The sequence below is a fragment of the Martes martes genome (genome assembly GCF_963455335.1).
Source record: "Martes martes genome assembly, chromosome: 9".
NCBI lineage: Eukaryota > Metazoa > Chordata > Mammalia > Carnivora > Mustelidae > Martes > Martes martes.
This window is the reverse complement of record NC_137896.1, coordinates 54,305,164-54,323,856: the sequence shown is the minus strand read 5'-3', so window position 1 is coordinate 54,323,856 and position 18,693 is coordinate 54,305,164.

The window sequence follows — 18,693 nt, the reverse complement described above, 5'->3', positions numbered from 1 at the left end:
TTCTTAAATGATCTCACCACACATACAAGAAGGTAATTATGTGAGATAATGGGGGGTGGTTAGCTACCCCTATTATGGTAATTTCACAACATATAAGTTTATCAAATCGTCACATGGTCCACCTTAAATTTGTCCAATATTATATTTCAATTAGATCTCAATAAAGCTAAAAAAAAGTGGGGCCTTTAGGCCAACTCCAACCTGACTGGTGTCCTTATAAGAAAAGGAAGTATGCTTCAATAAATGGTGTTGGGAAAACTGGACAGCCACATGCAGAAAAATGAAACTGGACCATTTCCTTACACCACACACAAAAATAGACTCAAAATGGATGTAGGACCTCAATGTGAGACAGGAATCCATCAAAATCCTTGAGGAGAACACAGGCAGCAACCTTTTTGACCTCAGCCTCAGCAACTTCTTCTTAGACACATCGCCAAAGGCAAGGGGAGCAAGGGCAAAAATGAACTATTGGGACTTCATCAAGATCAAAAGCTTTTGCACAGCAAAGGAAACAGTCAACAAAACCAAAAGACAACTGACAGAATGGGAGAAGATATTTGCAAACGACATATCAGATAAAGGGCTAGTATCCAAAATCTATAAAGAACTTAGCAAACTCAACACCCAAAGAACAAAGAATCCAATCAAGAAATGGGCAGAGGACATGAACAGACATTTCTGCAAAGAAGACATCCAGATGGCCAATAGACACATGAAAAAGTGCTCCACATCACCCGGCGTCAGGAAAATACAAATCAAAACCACAATGAGATACCACTTCACACTAGTCAGAATGGCTAAAATTAATAAGTCAGGAAACAACAGCTGTTGGCAAGGATGTGGAGAAAGGGGAACCCTCCTATACTGTTGGTGGGAATGCAAGCTGGTGCAACCACTCTGGAAAACAGCATGAAGGTTCCTCAAAAAGATGAAAATAGAGCTACCCTATGACCCAGCAATCACACTACTGAGTATTTACCCTAAAGGTACAAATGTAGGATCCAAAGGGGCATGTGCACTTGAATGTTTATAGCAGCAATGTCTGCAATAGCCAAACTATGGAAGGAACCTAGATGTCCATCAACTGATGAATGGATAAAGAAGATGTATACACACACACACACACACACACACACACACACACACACACACAATGGAATACTACACAGCCATCAAAAAAGAAATCTTGCCATTTGCAACAATGTGGGAGAATCTAGAGGGTATTATGCTGAGCAAAATAAGTCAATCAGAGAAAGACAATTATCATATGATCTCCCTGATATGAGGAATTTGAAAAGCAAAGTGGGAGGTTTGGGGGGTAGGGAAGGAAAAAATGAAACAAGATGGGATCAGGAGGGAGACAAACCATAAGAGACTCTTAATCTCAGGAAACAAACTGAGGGATTCTGGGGGGTGGGGAGGTAGGGATAGGGCGACTGGGTTTTGGACATTGGGGAGGGTATATGCTATGGTGAGTGCTGTGAAGTGTGTAAGCCTGACGATTCACAGACCTGTACCCCTGGGGCTAATAATACATTATATGTTAATTTAAAAAAAAAAGGAGGAAGTGTGGACAGGCAGAGCCTAGGGCTGGGCCTGAGCAGAGGGAAGACCCTGTGAGGCCATAACAAGAAGGCAACCATCTGCAAGCCTAGATAAACCAAACTTGCCAACACCCTGATCACCAGTGTTTAGTTTTCAGGACCATGAGAAAATTAATTCCCAGGCTGGCCCTTTGTCATGGCCACCCTAGCAGACTAATACAGATATTCTTACAACACTCCGATGAGTCAAGCTATGTGATCCCAGATTTACAAATCGGGAAACTAAGGTGAAGACAGGTTATCTAAGCAGCTTCCCATCATGCAGATGACTAGAACTTGTGTCTTCTGGCTCCAGATCCAGGGCCCTTCCTTCAGCATCAGATCTACCTCCTCCATGATGTGAATGCTCCTCTGGGCTCTCGCATTCCGTCTTCCCAAGGGGAAGGTCCAGGCCCATTGGGAGAGGAAGAACCTTCCTAAGCAGTATTTGAGTTTAAGCAAGCCTACTGAAGGCAATGCTATCACTATGGCAGATCAATCTCTATTTCTTTGCTGTGGTTTCTCTTTGCTTTGAAAATCCAAGGAGATTTTAATTTTTGGATTGTCAAGAAGTTGGCAAGTGTTCAGTTCCCTCGAATACTCTCAGAACTACACAAAATGGACCCCCAAGCCCAAGACTGTTGGGAGACCTCTGACTTTCACTTTGAATGAAACATTTAATAGACTCATAGATTTTTAGAGCTGGAAACATCAAGATTATCTGGACAAACAGAAACGTGAATGCATTCCTCAATGGCAGAATATTCTTCTAAGATTGGAAGGGTTCAATGTCTCAGCTCTCAGATAATTAATTGTGGGAAATTAAAGGCAGAGTGGGGATGGCAGGGGCAGGCACAGTGACAGCTATGAGAAGGGACAGCCTGACAGCAAAAGAAGGAAAGCCAATCTGACCACCAGATCCAGCATTAGCCATGGGATGAACAACCCCATGGTCCACAGTAACTCTCAGGACATCCCCATACTCACAGCTCAGTTAAATCATGAATGTTCATGATGATCTTTGGCCATCCAGAAAATTTTAAGTAATACTCTATTTATTCTGATCCTAAGGCAGGGACTTATGTAATACATTTTATGAATAACAACAATGGTAATAATGAACGTTTATGGAACACAATGTGCCAGGGTCTGTGCTAAATGCTTTATAGGGATCATCTCATTTGAGAACTACTGCCATCCAAAATGTTTTCAATTAAAAGTGGTTTGGTATGGGGGCACCTGGTGGAGGGGCTGAGTGGGTTAAGTGTCTGCCTTCTCTTCAGGTCATGCTTTCAGGGTCCTGCGATCGGGCTCCCTGCTCAGCGGGTTGTGTGCTTCTCCCTCTCCTTCCTCCTCTCTGCTCATGCTCTCTGTTTCTCTCTCTCAAAAAAACTAATAAAATCTTTGGGAAAATGTTTTGGTATTTTAAGCTGCAGTTGGCTGAAAAATTCTCTAGCATGGGAAAAAATTTGGTAAGGAGGACTCGACTCTTGATGGCTTCTGTGCCCTCTGTGTGTTGGTAGCAGCGAAGAAGACACCTGAGGCTAATTCTGCTTCTGAGCCAGTCTCCGTGCAATTTCTTATGCTACAGGCTCTTCTGCCTCGAGGTTTATCCATGTCTCACTTGTCCTTCAAGAGCCGCTGGAGTCCGACCTCCTTGGGGCAGCCTCTCCACTGCCCCGCCCCGCATCCTCTCCCTCCTCTGAGCACTGCAGCTCTCGCTTCCTTTACGGTTCACTTCGTTTCCATCACGTGCGATCTGGTTTAGCCATTCATCTTTCTGTGTGGCTGGCGCTAGCCCCTGATGTCGGCATCACGTGCCTTGAACAATGGGCACTCTATGCTCGGAATCCTCCACGGGCTCCATCGAAGCTTGCTGCTGGTGAGATCATCACTCTTGCCACCACACATGGTTCGCCTGTCCTCCTAGACCTTGGGTTTCTCGTTGGCACTGTGGAATATACCAGCTCCCTCAAGGGTGTTGCTGTGGGCATGGCTGAAACAATGTGAAAACAGTTTTCTAACTTCAACCTTGCTATATAAATGTTCGTTATTTGTGGTGCATTTTGAGTAGGACTCAGTTTACCCCACTGTGCTATGCATGTGGCTTTTCAGAAACATAACCTGTCCTGGATGATTTCCGGGGAATCTGCCTAGCCTGGATCCTGAGAAGGGCCCCACCTGCCACCCCCGGGTTTGCAGAATCAGCACGTGAGCCAGCTCTTTCTAGGCATGCTTCCTGATCCTCTGACTCGAGCTGGCCTACTCAGGTTTCCTCCCCCAGATGTAGGATTGAGTTCTTGACATGCTTGTTACTCTCTGTGAGGTGCCCAGAGTGGAAAGAAACATAAACCTTGACTCATCTGTGGACGAGTCTACACTGAAGTAGAGACAGCAGTTGTGTGGGATCCGGAATGGAACCGAGTTTGAACAAACAGCCGGGATAGGACCACACCTAACTCTGAAGTAGAGATGACATCCCTGGTCCGGTTGACACTTTCTGGTTCTTCTCTTTCAGGAGGCCTGGCTGTTTGTCCTGCCATCTGATTCTAGCACTCGCTCTTCTTCTAGATGTTACGTCATGCTACCTAAGCTGTTTTGGGTGACTTTATTTTTTTTTTTAAACCAAAAAAGCCTCAATTAAGGCAACCTATTATGATAGACACACCTGTTCTCTATCTTCTAATTGAGCCAGTTTTTCTGAAAGAGCGATGAATTTTGGAGAAGTGATATGAGACTAGTTTATGAGACAAATGCTTTTTTCTTTGGGAAGGTACCCTAAAGGACTGAAAGATTGTCACAATATATTTTCCCAGAAATTTCCTTCCTGAGTTTGAAATGTCAAAGGAATGTATTTTGTTTTCCAAAACATCCTTCTGCATTTCATAAGCAATCGTAATTAGTGTTTCCAAAATACTGAAATGCAGGCCTCTTCTAGCGAGTGTGTGGGGCCTCTCCCACCCCAAGATTCAAAAACCTACTTTTCAAGTAGATGCTCTTGACCTTTCTGTAACCTTTGATGCTTTCTGCTAATTGTTTTCATTCATTCAAGTCACTCATTCTTACGGGCTCCTTCAGTTGAAAGTCCTTGTTTCCTTCAAACATGTTATCTTTTCTATCTCAGTGGGGTTTTTTTGCTGAGTCCTTAAAAATAGGTGTTCTTAAGCTTTATTTTCTTCTCTTTCTCCTATCCTTTCTTTTCTTTTCTCTCCAGGTCTTCTGGGCAAATCATGGACCCAGGCTTGAGAATTCTTAAATGACTCGTGATGACCTATTAATAGAAATCCAAGCTGTTCACCGTGGGAGTCAAGGCCCTCGGCCCTCCAGGGTGGGGTTTTTCTACTTTCCAGCTGTATTTTCTGCTCCACACTCCTGCTGCCTCCTCTGGGCTGGGTACCTTGCCAGGAGCCTGCCATCTATCGTCATGTCATGGTTTCGCTCACCCTCTCTTCTCTTTGTGGACTGGCTTTCCCTTCTGGTTGCCCATTGAAACTCTCCCCGAATCGTCAGCTGGATTTAACTGTCCTCGCCCTTGCCTCCACATGACCACACTTGCGCTCTTTAGGGTATCGGTTTCCTTCCCCCTGAGATCAGAGATGCACGTTCTGATCTCCTTCCTCCCTGGATGGTTCATTCTTTGTTTGGAGGGGAAGCACTTCTTTCCTGGTTCACTCCTCCACTCACCGAGCGCTGTTTTGCTACTAGCAAGTGTTCAGTGCCTGTTGGTGGAATCGAGTGCTGTGGTTCAGAGAACTGGATCCCGACGGCACACGACAGAGGACCAGAAACTGGCTCAATTCGGTCCCCAGGGTGCATGGATTAACTTGGCCACAGCCCCCAAACCCCTCCCCAGTTTTAATATTACACATCTGTAAGGGGAGAATAAAAGCACTCGTGTCATAGCCTGTTGTGTGGACTGAATGAGAGAACAGAGGGTTTAGTGGAGAGCCTGACACAAAGGCAGTGCTCTACGTCAGCTCTTGATCCAAATTAACCTGAATGCTTTGGGCGTCATTGAATACTGTCCAAAGTATGTACCCCCAAGGGAATTTGTACAGACAGAAAGGGTATTTTTATTCTTTTTACCTTGTTGGGGGTTTGGGTGTTTATAGATTGCTTTTAAGCTGTTATAATTATGGATTTATTTTTTCAGGATCTGTCTGAGCAATTTCTTGTCCTGCTAATTTCCTCCTATCCACTCTCACTTAGGTTCTGAAACATGAATGAGCATCAGGATCCCCTGGAGGGCTTGTTAAGGCACAGATGGCTCGGTCTCCGCAGAATTTCTAATTGGGTAGGTCTGGGGTGAGGATGAGAATTTGCATTTCTAACAGGTTTCCTGGTGATGCTGATGCTCCTGGTCCAGGGACCCCACTTTGAGAACTACTGCCCTATGAGGACTCCACTCCCAAATCAAGGGTCCCATTTATAGATTTTTTAGGGTAGGGTTCTCTGGAGCACATGGATTATAACTTCATATAGAAGAAAGATTAGCAGAAAATGGATGACCCTTTGATGTCTAGACTTGACTGAATGATTATGCTAATAATTTGCAGGTTATTAACTCCCCGGTCTCTAAAATCTTTAAATTATTCAGGTTGGCATCTTGAATGGAAATATTTCAATGTTACATTAGACAAGTCCTGACGTGGGAATTCTCAGGTTACAGCTTACTGTATCTCATTAGCTTCGATGCCTGATGTTGGCCAACCTACCAAAACGTAAGTGTGCGTTCCCTGCTGGAACGTGTCCCTGGCTTGGCCACTGATGGTCCTTCTGTCCTTCTTGCAGGGAGTAACTGATTCCCTCATCAGTCACAGAGGCAGATTGGGAGGGGAGATGGATCACGAGCCAGGAGAGATGGGATGCCCGGTGCTGGCGTCTACAAAGAATGCTCTCCTTCTCGCTGTGCTCTCTCGGGGATAGATACAGCAACCCCGAAAGGCTGAGCATGTCTGCCTCTTGGAACACAGGATTTCTTTTTTTTCCTCTCTCTTTTTTAAAGATTTTATTTATTTACTTGAAAGAGAGCAAGAGAGAGCACAGACCAAGAGGGAGAAGCAGCTCCTCACTGAGCAGGGAGCCTGAAGTGGGGCTCATTCCCAGGATCCCAAGGTCATGACCTGAGCTGAAGGCAGACGCTTAACCCACTGAGCCACCCAGGTACCCTGGAACACAGGATGTCTTGAACCTGAGATTATGATATTATTATTTCTACTCTGTGTGTTTATGTGTATATGTGCGTGTGTGTGCATGTGTGTGCATGCGTTTGTGTGTGTGTGTATCAGGAGCAGGGAGGAGACATCAGCTTCTTTAGTCACCACAACAGCCCTCGGCAAGAATATTTGCTAGCATCCTCATCAGGTAGATGAGAGCACTTGTGTTTCTAGAAGATGTTGGGTGATGTTCCTGAATCTCACAGTTGGTAAGTATCAAAGCCGGGTTACGAGCCCGGATTGGGCCTTCATTCCACTGACAGGCGACATAGGTAGAGAAGCAATAGCCTTGTGTCTTATTATGAAGACAGTTCAGTGCTTGCGTCATTCATTCTCACATTGATTAAGCCCATACTGTCCAAGAATCATTATGAAATGTATTCTGAGGGATAAGAAGAGGAATGTCCCAAAAGATGTTACCTTGAGTCTTTTTTTCCAAATAAAAGTTCTCATTTATTACTGAGGTAGCCTGTTAATAGGAAGTATACAAGCAAAAACAATGAATAAAACCAGTAAAAAAACAATAAAACATGTTCTACTATCCAAAGAGCAGTGATTTTTTTCAGCTTGTTTGGTAAGATCCTAGTGACCATGGGGCAGCATAGAGATCTAGCAAGATCCTAGTGACCATGGGGCAGCATTAGACCAACACAAATGCAATTTCCTATAGACCATCTTCGTTCTCCACCAGTGACTCCTCTTGGAGTTGAACCTGATTTTGTTACCAGTTTTCATTCACATCCATTGAAAACGGATTGAAGTTAGCAACTAATAACATGACAGAGTGGAAATATTAGTGGTCACATTATCTAATAAAGGAACAACTAATAGAATATGGAAGCTAAGAGGCTGGAGTAATGCCAAATCCAGTCTTTCCTATAACCTAACACTCCCACCATCATTAAATTTTATTACAAAGATGACCCATGGGGACAGCTCGGTGACTCAATTGGTTAAGCATCTGCCTTCTGCTCAGGTCATGATCTGCGGGTCCTGGGGTGAGTCCAGCATCGGGCTCCCTGCTCAGCGAGGAACTTGCTTCTGTCTCTGCCTGCCACTCCCCCTGCTTGTGCTTTCCCTCTCTCTCCAACAAATGAATAGATAAAAAACCTTGATATTAAAAAAATACAAAAATGACCCATAGTCATAATTAAGGAATTCTAATAAAAATAGCTTTTATCGGGTTAGACGATTTGGGGATGCAAATAATCTCAAGTCAGTTGACTTAAAGCAAAAGACATCGAGGGTTAAAAGTCCCTGGAAAACCAAAGAAGGGGCATGACACCTCAGTGACTCCAAAATCTTATCAGATGCCAGTTTCCGTCTTCTCTCTGTGCTGCCCTCACCTTGGGCTTTGTCCCAAGAGAGTATACCAGCATGGCTTCAGGACGATCCGAGCTGTCCCTAGCATCATGTCTAGACATGATAAGGTCTGGCGTGAGGAGAGGAACTGTCTTCCTTGGGGCCCTTGGAATGAGGAAAACCTTTCCAAGAAACCGCTCCCAGCAGATTTCCCTTCAGGCCTCTTTTGGCCACTGCTGAGCCAGTTTCTGATATGGGACTGCCCGGTTTGCCTTAGATCTGTCACGATTTACCTGAGTCTCGGGGCAAAACCGGAGCTCTTGCCAACATGGAGGAGGGAAGTGGCCATCTAGGTAATAAGTGTATCTGCCTCGATGGCAGGAAATGTAGACCGGCCACAAGAGATGGATCGCAAGTCGCTGCATACAGTGAGCCGTCCTGAGGGTAGGCCCCCTGTGGATTTTTCACTTTGACTGAAAGTAACAAACAAGGTATTCTGCTTTTCGATGTCTCATCAATCACTATGATAGGCATTTACAATTCTCTGCATGCAGCTGTCAGCAGGCTTTTAGTGATTCATTTGAATAGACGCCCATCAATTTTCTGGGATCTATTTCTGTTCAAATGAAAATAAAAAAGATGGTAATTAACAGGAGCTGTGGTCACATTTTCAGTAATTGCGTTAGAACCAAATTTCTCCCAAGTGGATTTTCAACATGAACTCTGGGAGTTGTGATTCAGCAGAAGGTGCGATGTTCAGAGAGTCTAACCGTATCAAAAAAAAGTACAGGTCCATAGCCGGATGGCTGGTCCTCACCTCAGCACGAACCCTGCCATCCCACTTGAGGCCGAGAGGCATTTCCCTGCCCTGTTTGGCTCTGAGTTAGAACTGGCCTAGGAGAAAGACGCATGAGCTCTGGAAGGTGGAACACAGTAGGGACGTCGCTTGGTGAGTCCTTAGGGGAAGATGAGGCAGGCTCAGACCTTTCCACAAGCTCCAACTCCATGGACACAGCAGCTTTGCAGCCCTTTCCTGGGACCCCTGCTTTGTGCTTGTGATGGGCACCAGCTCTCCACCCTCACCTGCTGGGGGCTTAGGCTGAGATCACGGTGGTCTCTGACCTTTGGCGGCCGCTTCCCTGTGATCCACTCCTCCAGCTCTTCCAATGGCCATGAAACCCGAATTCTGTCTTCAATGCTTTGTGCGTGGCTTTGCTACTATTTTCCTCATCAAACCCTAACAGTTCAGATCCGTTTGCCTTTCCCTTTCCAAATCCACCCCTCAACACACACACACACACACACACACACACACACACACTCAAGGGCTCTGTTAGTTTGACTTCACAAATATCTCATATATATAACATTTTAAAACATTAATACAAGTAAGGTGTGTTTAGTAGGCTCTTCATGTATTTAGCAATAATCTCTTTTCCTTTACTAGGTCTTGGATGTGTTTTTACGAAACAGACATTACCTTTGGTATTTTTAAGAGTTCCAGAGTATTCTGTTACATGGCTGCAATGCAGTTTGTTTCGTAACCATTCCTGTATTGATGAGCACGGAGGCTGTTTCCAGTATTTTGCCACTAGTAATAGGACTGCAGTGAACATTCTCGTAAGGCCCTCAGTGTGCATGGGGGCACACGTTTCAGGAGGATGGCCTCTGGAGATGCAAACAGCTTCCGCAGAACACATTCCCATTTATTTTTTATTATTATTTTTTAAAGATTTTATTTATTTATTTGACAGACAGAGATCACAAGTAGGCAGAGAGGCAGGCAGAGAGAGAGGAGGAAGCAGGCTTCCCGCAGAGCAGAGAGCCCATTGCAGGGCTTGATCCCAGGACCCTGGGATCATGACCTGAGCCGAAGGCAGAGGCTTTAATCCACTGAGCCACCCAGGCGCCCTCACATTCCCATTTAATATTTGATTGGACATTTATTGCAAAATGCCCCCCCAAAAGTGGCAATTTTTATCCCCTTTAATGTATCATGATTAGTAATGCCTTAATCTCTTATATAAAAAGCCAAGATAAGGGGACGCGGCATTGCTTCTGGTGACTCCTAGAATCTTTTCCGATTCATATTTGTCCCTTCAGCATTCAGGGCTGATGTGCAGCGAAGTGCCAAAGAGGCGGTGACGAAGAAGTTGCTGAGAACTAGATCTGGAGCGCAGACCCACTTCTCCTCATTTGCAGTTGCTGAGAACTAGATCTGGAGCGCAGACCCAGCTCTCCTCATTTGCAGTCTTTACTACTGAATCCATCTTTTTAATTCCGCATTTTGACTCTCAGCCTGGGACGCTTTCAAGAAGGGATTTAAAGATAATTATTAGAAGCTTAGCATTAAGCTGAACCATATCTAGCTACTATTTTTGAGAATTATAATGGTCCAATATCAACCATTGTGTGTGATTCATCTTAGTACTGAAGTCCAGGAAACATTGCACACACGAGTCTAACATTTATGGATGGCCTCAGTGTATGTTGCCGCATATGGTATTATGTACAAGGCACTCTGTAGAAGTCAAAGATAATATTAAGGACAGTGAAAGGATAATATTAAGCTTAAGGAATTCACAATAATGAGAGTGAAGGACACTTTCTTGGGTCTTTGTGATTTGAGATCTGAGTTCCTCTTTTTCCCAGGATCACAACACTAGGACAGACATTCAATCAGTGGTTTCTTTTGTCCCACCCAGTATGATGAATAACTGTTACAAAAAGGCTTTTGGGCTTCTCTCTTGACAGGAGACAGACAATATAAAAGTAAACAAAGTAACATATACTTGTCAGGAAGAGCCCCTCCTCATGGTAAGTGTGATTTACCCCATAAGTGCCAAAAGTGCACAACAGACGTGTTGGGTCAGAGCAAGGCAATTTATCCCCATAATCCAGCGAATGGCAGAAACACAGACATGTTTGCACAAGTTCCCATTGCCCCAGGTTCTGTGAGGGGGGTTCTTGCTGACGCAGCTCTGGCCTGCAAGAGCCTGAGCTAGGCTCTTCCCTTCTCCAAGGGAGCTAACACTTACATAGGAGTCAAACTCTGGTCCCCTTGACCTACTTAGCTGGACACCTTTGAAGAAAATCAGACGAGTTGAAGGTAAATAAATAGAAATGATATAAACTGAACCACAAAAAGAAAAAAAAAAAATAAAAAGGACAGAGAATCCAAGAGCCGTGGGATGGATTCGGTAGGTCTAATGTACCTGTTCCTGGAATCCCAAAAGGAGAATACAGAGAGAAGGGGACAGAAGAAATATTGGAAGTAGCAATTGCTGTGAATTTCCCAAAGTTAATGACAAATCCCAAACCATGTAGCCAAAGGGCTCTGAGAATACCAAACAAGGTAAATACAAAGCAAGACAGAAAACCAACCAACCACAAAATAAAGAAAAAACCTATACATCTAAGCATATCATTTAACTTACACACACACACACACACACACACACACACGCACAGGCAGAGAAGATTCTGAAGGCAGTGGGTGGGGGGGGTGGGGAAGACCACATTACAAAAGAGAAACAAATAAAAGAATTACAGTGGACGTCTTGTCAGAAATTTGGTGGGCCAGAGACATCTTTAACAAGCTGGAAAAAAATAACTATCAACCCACAATTTTACATATATTGCAAATGTGTTTGAAAATGAAGGAGAATAAAGCCCTTTTCAGGCCAACAGAAACTGAGAATGCACTACAAGAAATGCTAAGGAAAATTCTTCATGCAGGAAGGAATAGGACACCAGACTGAAATGCGGATTTACACGAAGAAATAAAGACCACTGGAAATGAAACACATAAAGGAAAGAATAATGTTTTCCTTCTTTCTAATTGCTCTAAAAGAAAACTAGCTGTGCAGAGCAAAAATAGTAGCAATACATGATGTTTTGATAGAATATATAAAAACAAAATACACGGCCACAGCAGTACCAACATGCTAAGCAGACAGGGGAAGACCTGGAAACTTCTGAGCCATGGGAGCCACAGCTACAGACGTGGGAGGCTGGGGAATGCTGGAGGCAGAGCACCACTACAGGGCTGATTTTGACAAATATCACCCAAGGGGCCGCTGGTATGAGCTGTTACCACTTAAAGAAGAACCTGAGCTTCTGCCCGACTGTCAACCTTGATAAACTGTTGACATTGGTCAGGGAGCAGACATGGGTGAACATTGCCAAGAGCAAGACTGTGGTGCTCCCATCATTGATGTGGTGTGTCTGAGGCTGCTACAAAGTTCTGGGGAAGGGAAAGCTCCCAAGGCAGCCTGTCACGGTGAAGGTCAAAGTCTCCAGCCAAAGAACTGAAGAGAAGATGAAGGGTGTGTGTGTGTGTGTGTGTGTGTGTGTGTGCGTGCGCGCGCTGGGGGTGGGGGGGTTGTCTGTGTCCTGGTGGCTTGAAAGCACATGGGAGGAGGTTCACTAAAAGCCAGAAGATGCTTAAAAAAACACCAAAACAAGTATAAATAACAACTTAATTGTGGAATTAAGATGGATGATTAAAAGTTTCAATTAACCTCCATGACACCCGGAAAAAAGGGAAAAAGAAACAGAACAAATGGAACAAATAGCAAACAAGTAGAAACATGATAGATTTTGTGGGTCAAACATTAAGGAAAGCTGGAGCAGCTATGTTAACATCAAAGTAGACTTTGGAACAAGACATATTATCAGGGGTAAGGAGGGACAAGACCTGATGAAGGGGTGGTGTCTCCAAGAATATGTACAGATCTTAAAGGTGTAGGCACTGAACCAGAGAGCTTCCAAATACACAGAACAGAAACTGACAGAACGGAAAGGAAAAGTAGGCAAATCCACCATTATGGTTGGAGATGGCAACACTCCTCTCCCTGTAATTGAGAGAGATGGAAGGAAAATAATCAGTAGAAATAAAGACACAAATACTATAAATTTACTCAACCTAGTTGACGTTTATGAAACACTCATATTTATAGAACCTAACAGCAGAATACATATTTTTTTCAATGTTTACCAAGATCGGCCACACTCTGGGCCTTAAAACCAACCTTAATACATTTAAAATTCCCAAACATTTAGAAATTAAATAACATATTTATATAGGACTTGGGAGTCCAAGAAGTCTCCAAGGAAATTTTAAAGTTTTGAATTGAAGGTCAGTATATCATTTTTATGTTGCGGCTAATGGCGCTAATGGGACATTTACAGCTGGAAAGGCTTAGCTTCGAGAGGAAGAAAGGTCTCACAAATTGGTCATCAAAGCTTCCCCAACAAGAACCCAGAAAAGGGAAAGCATGTTAAACCCCAAAACAAGCAGAAATAAGAAATTGGTAAAGATACAAACTAAAAATGAGAATCAAAGCAGAAAAACCACCAAGAGAACAGCAGAAGCCATAGGCTTTGAAATGATGACTCACATCCACACTGAGGCGCAGACCAAACAGAAATTTCCAAGATCAGCAATGAAACAGGGCACATCGGCATGGGCATTAAAAGGTGGTTAAGACTATAGGAACGATCCACAATGCCTGTAAATCTAACAGGCGGCATAACAGTGATTGTCAAGGAGGCGTAAAAACACACTAAAATCTGGTCTTGGAGTGGATCCCTGTGGCCCATTTAGCACGTACGTGGTAAGCTCTGCCTGTTAAAAATTAAGATGACTGAAGGTTTGTGGTAGTTTCTAGGGGGAGGGCTTTGTTTAGAATCTTCAAGCGTTCACGAATCATCCCTCCTTAGAGTGCGTAGTGGGATTAGAGTATTAGCCCACATATGCCATCTCCCAATGCACATATATATGATTGTTCAAATTGAAGGCTTTTACTGTGTAATCGTGGCATTCCTGGGAAGGCTGGTCGTGGACGCCGGACTACAGCGAACTCAAGTGGCCACCGGTCAGGTTGACGTCCCCCAGTGTCTCCTTTGAGACCACACCTCCCTCCCGTGGCTCATTGCCGTGACTGAGTGCCTTGAAGATACTGAAGCAGATCTGGTCTTGAGAGACATGGGCCTCCTTTGTTGGGTGACATTTGCTCAAGGATGGCCTGACGATCTTCCGCAGATGTCCTGCGGGGGAGTGTAGGGCACTTCGGCTCCATGTCCCCTCCCCCGCTCCTTTAGGTGAGGGCCGCCCTGTGAAGTTCTCTGATGGCTCTCCCAGTCTTTCCCGCCCCCTCCCTATTTCTTTTTCATACAGGCACTTTCCCTACCAAATCCTTGCCCATTCAATCCTGTCTTGATCCCTGCTTTTCAGAATATCGTAACTTAAGGCCATGCTACAGACAGGAACTATTTTGGAATAGAGCGGTCTGACCTTGGTGGTGATTTCCAAGGGGCGCGTGGGAAAGATTCTCACGAAGGGGTTTCTTTAAGGGATCGTCATCCCAATAACAAACCCGATTCAGTAGAAGGGTCAGAGACAGAGGTGAGAATGGAACGTCTCCTCGCGGGGGATGCCAAGTTCAGGTCACGTCCCCATAAAATTACACAGCCCTGGGGCCTGGGGGGTGATCGGAGCTGATGAATGGCTTGTCAAGGGGGGTGAGGAGCAAACCCATTGGGGAAGACAGGAGAAAAGTTGGAAAAACGCCTTTTCCGGGCGCCAGGGGCAGCAGAGGTGGTGTCTGAGAGCTTCTGTCTACCTGTGGAGCCGTTTACGCTGGTGACCCCGTGCTCCTTCGTACACCTGGATCCTCTGCCCCGAACTGCCCACTGGGACGGTGTCTCCACACACTGCTCGCTCCGGCCTCCCTCGTCCTCTGACTTCGAGCGGGTGCCCAGGATCACAGGGTGTTTATTCCTCCCGCTCCCTCCGGCCTCACCGTGGTGCCGGCTGCTCCTCCTCATAGCTCCCGACACTCCTACAGGGAGCTAGCTCTCCACACCTTGCAGCAACTGCCCCTTTCAGGCTCAAGGGAGGCGGCCCCTTCTTATTGTTCCTATCCCCCTAGGGGAGGCGGGGGTGGGAGGGGGAGGCTCCACTGTCTCTTCCTAACTCCCCCCACCCACTCTCTCTCCTCCTGGTTCTCCCCACCTCTGCCGATATCCCTCCTTGGTTAAATCCCTTGGCTGTCCCAACCATTTCCAGCTGGACCTGGACCAGGGCAGTTGTTAGGGTGGATAGGATGAGAACAGCAAAATTCCATGGCGGGGGCAGGGCAGTGTAGAGGGGGCGGGGCCAGCACTGCCCGGCTGGGAATTGCTTTGCTCTTTCCTTACCCAATCACATCTCACAGACTATGTCCTACACAATCTGTGAGGTGGCAGCAGGGAATCCAGGGCCAACCTGCAGCTCTGCCAGGGTCCTGCCCTCCGTCACAAAGCTCCAGAGCACTTGAAAGCCTTGCTTACTCCAGACCCATGCTATCTTCGTCACATCGCGCCACTTCGGGTTGGGTAAAATTAGAATAATACCTATACTGTAAGGTCTGTAAATAGAAATAAAGGACTTAATTCCTGATTTCTTTCCAGTAATGGCACAGAGCTGATATTTCACTTAATTCTGGCTTGCTTTTAAGGCTTTGGCTTCAACTTCTGGTTTCCTGTAGTTTTGCTTTTATCCTGTTTAAAAAATGTTTCCTGTAGTCCCATTATTCCTTGTGGGGCTCTGTTTAATCTATGTGCACAGCTGTATATTCTTACTAATGCAGCATCAAAATATTTTTTAAAAGATTGATTCATTTATTTGAGGGAGAGAGAGAGCAAGCCTACACCAGTGGGGTGAGGAGGGAGGGAAGGGCCGAGGCAGAGGGAGGACAGGGGAAAGTCCCAAGCAGACTGAAATCAAGAGCCCCACGCCCAACTGGCTGAGCCACCCAGATGTCCTAGCAGCCCCAAAATATTTGTACCAGCAATGTCCTGTGCCAGGTAACTTCTCTTTAAAAATACCACCTTAGTTGTCTCCTTGTAAAGGATAGATCTGTTTGCAGCCAGTAACTTAGTTCATGGGAACCGCACTATTTCCACAGATGAACATTTCAAAGAAAAGGCGATGGTAAGTAAATTAATGAATACTTGTAGCACTCAGGTTAATGATCACCGCACTGCTTGTAAACCAAATAAATCCAGTCACTTTAAAAGAGCCCTTGATGACTGATGACTTATTTTTTCTTATAACACCCAACAACCAAAAACATTAAAATGCAAAGAAACTTAAGTTTCCTCTTTAACTGGAAATCTGTAATTTAGTTATCCATGGGTAATTATCAGTAGTGGTAACTCCATTAGAATGCGTATCAATTTACTTGGTTAATCAGGAAGCCATCCTGTCTTCCTAATGCATTTTTAAGGGCAAAGCAATTCATCTTAAAATTGATTGCTAGGGCAACATTTCAGCAAATTCTTAATGACACCTGTAATTAGAGAGAGGGGAAAATGTTCTTGATCTTTGAAGCCTTAGGTAGTGAAGCAAAACTTAGGTTTGAAAGGCCTTTTCCAGTTTTCCTTGGAAAAGATGGTCAAGCAGCTGCCTCTTGGAGTGGGAGTGCGGTGTTCTGCTGAGAACCACTGTGCTTTATCAACTTCCAGAGTGGTTGATAAAGCACAGTGGTTCTCAACCAGGGATGACTGCGGGGAGTGGAGGGGTGTGGTGTAAAGATTTTATTTATTTATTTATTTGTCAGAGAGAGAGAGAGAGAGAGAGAGCGAGCACAAGCAGGGGGAACGGCAGGTTACCTACTGAGCAGGGAGCCTGATGCAGGGCTCAATCCCAGGACCCTGGGATCATGACCTGAGCCGAAGGCAGACGTTTAACTGACTGAGCCACCCAGGCGCCCTCAACCAGAGATGATTTTGCCCTGGGGAGATATTTGGCAATGTCTAGAGCCATTTTTTTGACAAACATGACTCAGCAAGGATGCTGGTGGCCTATGTGAGCAGACACCTGAGACGCAGCTGAGTATTCTACAGAGCACAGAATAGCTCCCCCACTAGAGAGTTTTCTGGTCCTGATACAAGCAACAGAGAAACCACGGAGGGCACTCTGCTTTCCGTGAGGCCCACGTGGGCCTCTCCGATCAGCTCTGTGGCAGCCTCCTGAGGACATGTCTGGAGCCAGACTGTCACTGCACAAAGCTGTCACTGGCCTCTTGGCCTCTCTGCTGGAGCAGGCCACACCCGGAGGCCCTCACTGATCTGTATTCCAGTCTCAGGAAAACTCAGTGGTTTATCAGGTCAAGAAGCTGCTTGCTTTAGACTTTTCTTCTTTAACTTGTTCCAGTTTGTTCTGAAAGGTCAAAATATATATATTTTAAGTTGACTAAAATCAAGGAAATAATTCCTTTGGGTTTCTAAAAATTTTCCTTTCCTTCTTTTCATGTCTGCCCCGCCCACTCCCCACCCCCCCCACCCCCCCGCCGTCCCCCTTCCCCCCCTGAAACTGCTCATTGACCTTCAGTGTCTGCCATTGTCCATTGTGTCATGGATACAAAGAAAGCAGGCTGAATGGTGGGAATATTTTTTTTTTTCCAAATAGGGAAATCTTCATCCTATGATAAGTCTCCACAGGCATAACAGCCATTTACAAATGTTTTTGAGAACTGAACACATTGAAGGCATATTAAAAAAAAAATTGCTCTTCTCATTCACGAAGCCTCCTTTTGTTTGGGAGGAGGAAGTGGTGAAGGGCAGGCTCCAGCCCTGGGGGAACAGGGAGCAGCCAATCTGGACTCCCTGGTGGGAACTGAGCTGGGTTTCTCCGAGGACTTGCAACACCCTGGTTTACACCGGTTCCTCTGGTGCCTTCAGAATACCGCACCAGAGCCATGAAAATCAATAAGAAAACATTTGCAAAGCACTTTGTGCTCCTTCGAGGAAGGGTCTTGGAGCTGGAAGCCGTATCATTATTCACATTAGACCCAGTGCTGTCATAAAACAGAGAGGAACCCGCTGAGCAGAGTGCTTTGTGATGACCTCATCTTTTTCTGAGCTAATAGCTATTAGTAACTAATAGAGCTCCATATGGACAGCTTGTCACATAGCTTGTATTATCAGCCTGATAGTTTTGCCTGAATCCCTCTTTTTGAAGCTCTAGCAGAAAAGACAAACAAATTTTTTAAAAGCACAGCCTAAGTCCTCAAGAAAGGCCTAGTACATTTTCAATTTGATATACACTTCGCTCAATTTTCAGGATTTTTTTTTTAAGATTTTATTTATTTTTTTGACAGACAAGAGATCACAAGTAGGCAGAGAGGCAGGTGGGGTGCGGGGGAAGCAGGGTCCCTGCCGAGCAGAGACCCCAATGTGGGACTCAATCCCAGGACCCTGGTATCAGGACCTGAGCTGAAGGCAGAGGCTTTAACCCACTGAGCCACCAGGTACCCAGTTTTCAGGATTTGTTTAATTGGTGGTGTCTTAATACAGATGTCACTGTAAGATGTTTGAGAGTGCAAAGGTAAATATAAACTTGGGCTAGTAGAACTTGCCACATCTCCTTCAACATCTCGTTGTAGTTGGCCCTTAGCATATCAGTTATTAAGAATTTATTAAACACTCTCCGTTCTATGGAAGAGATGAAAACAGACTATAAGCTGCAAAATACATATTAAACTTAACAAAGACAAGAAAAGTACATGTAGATTGGAGATATGAGAAAATAGAGAGGTACT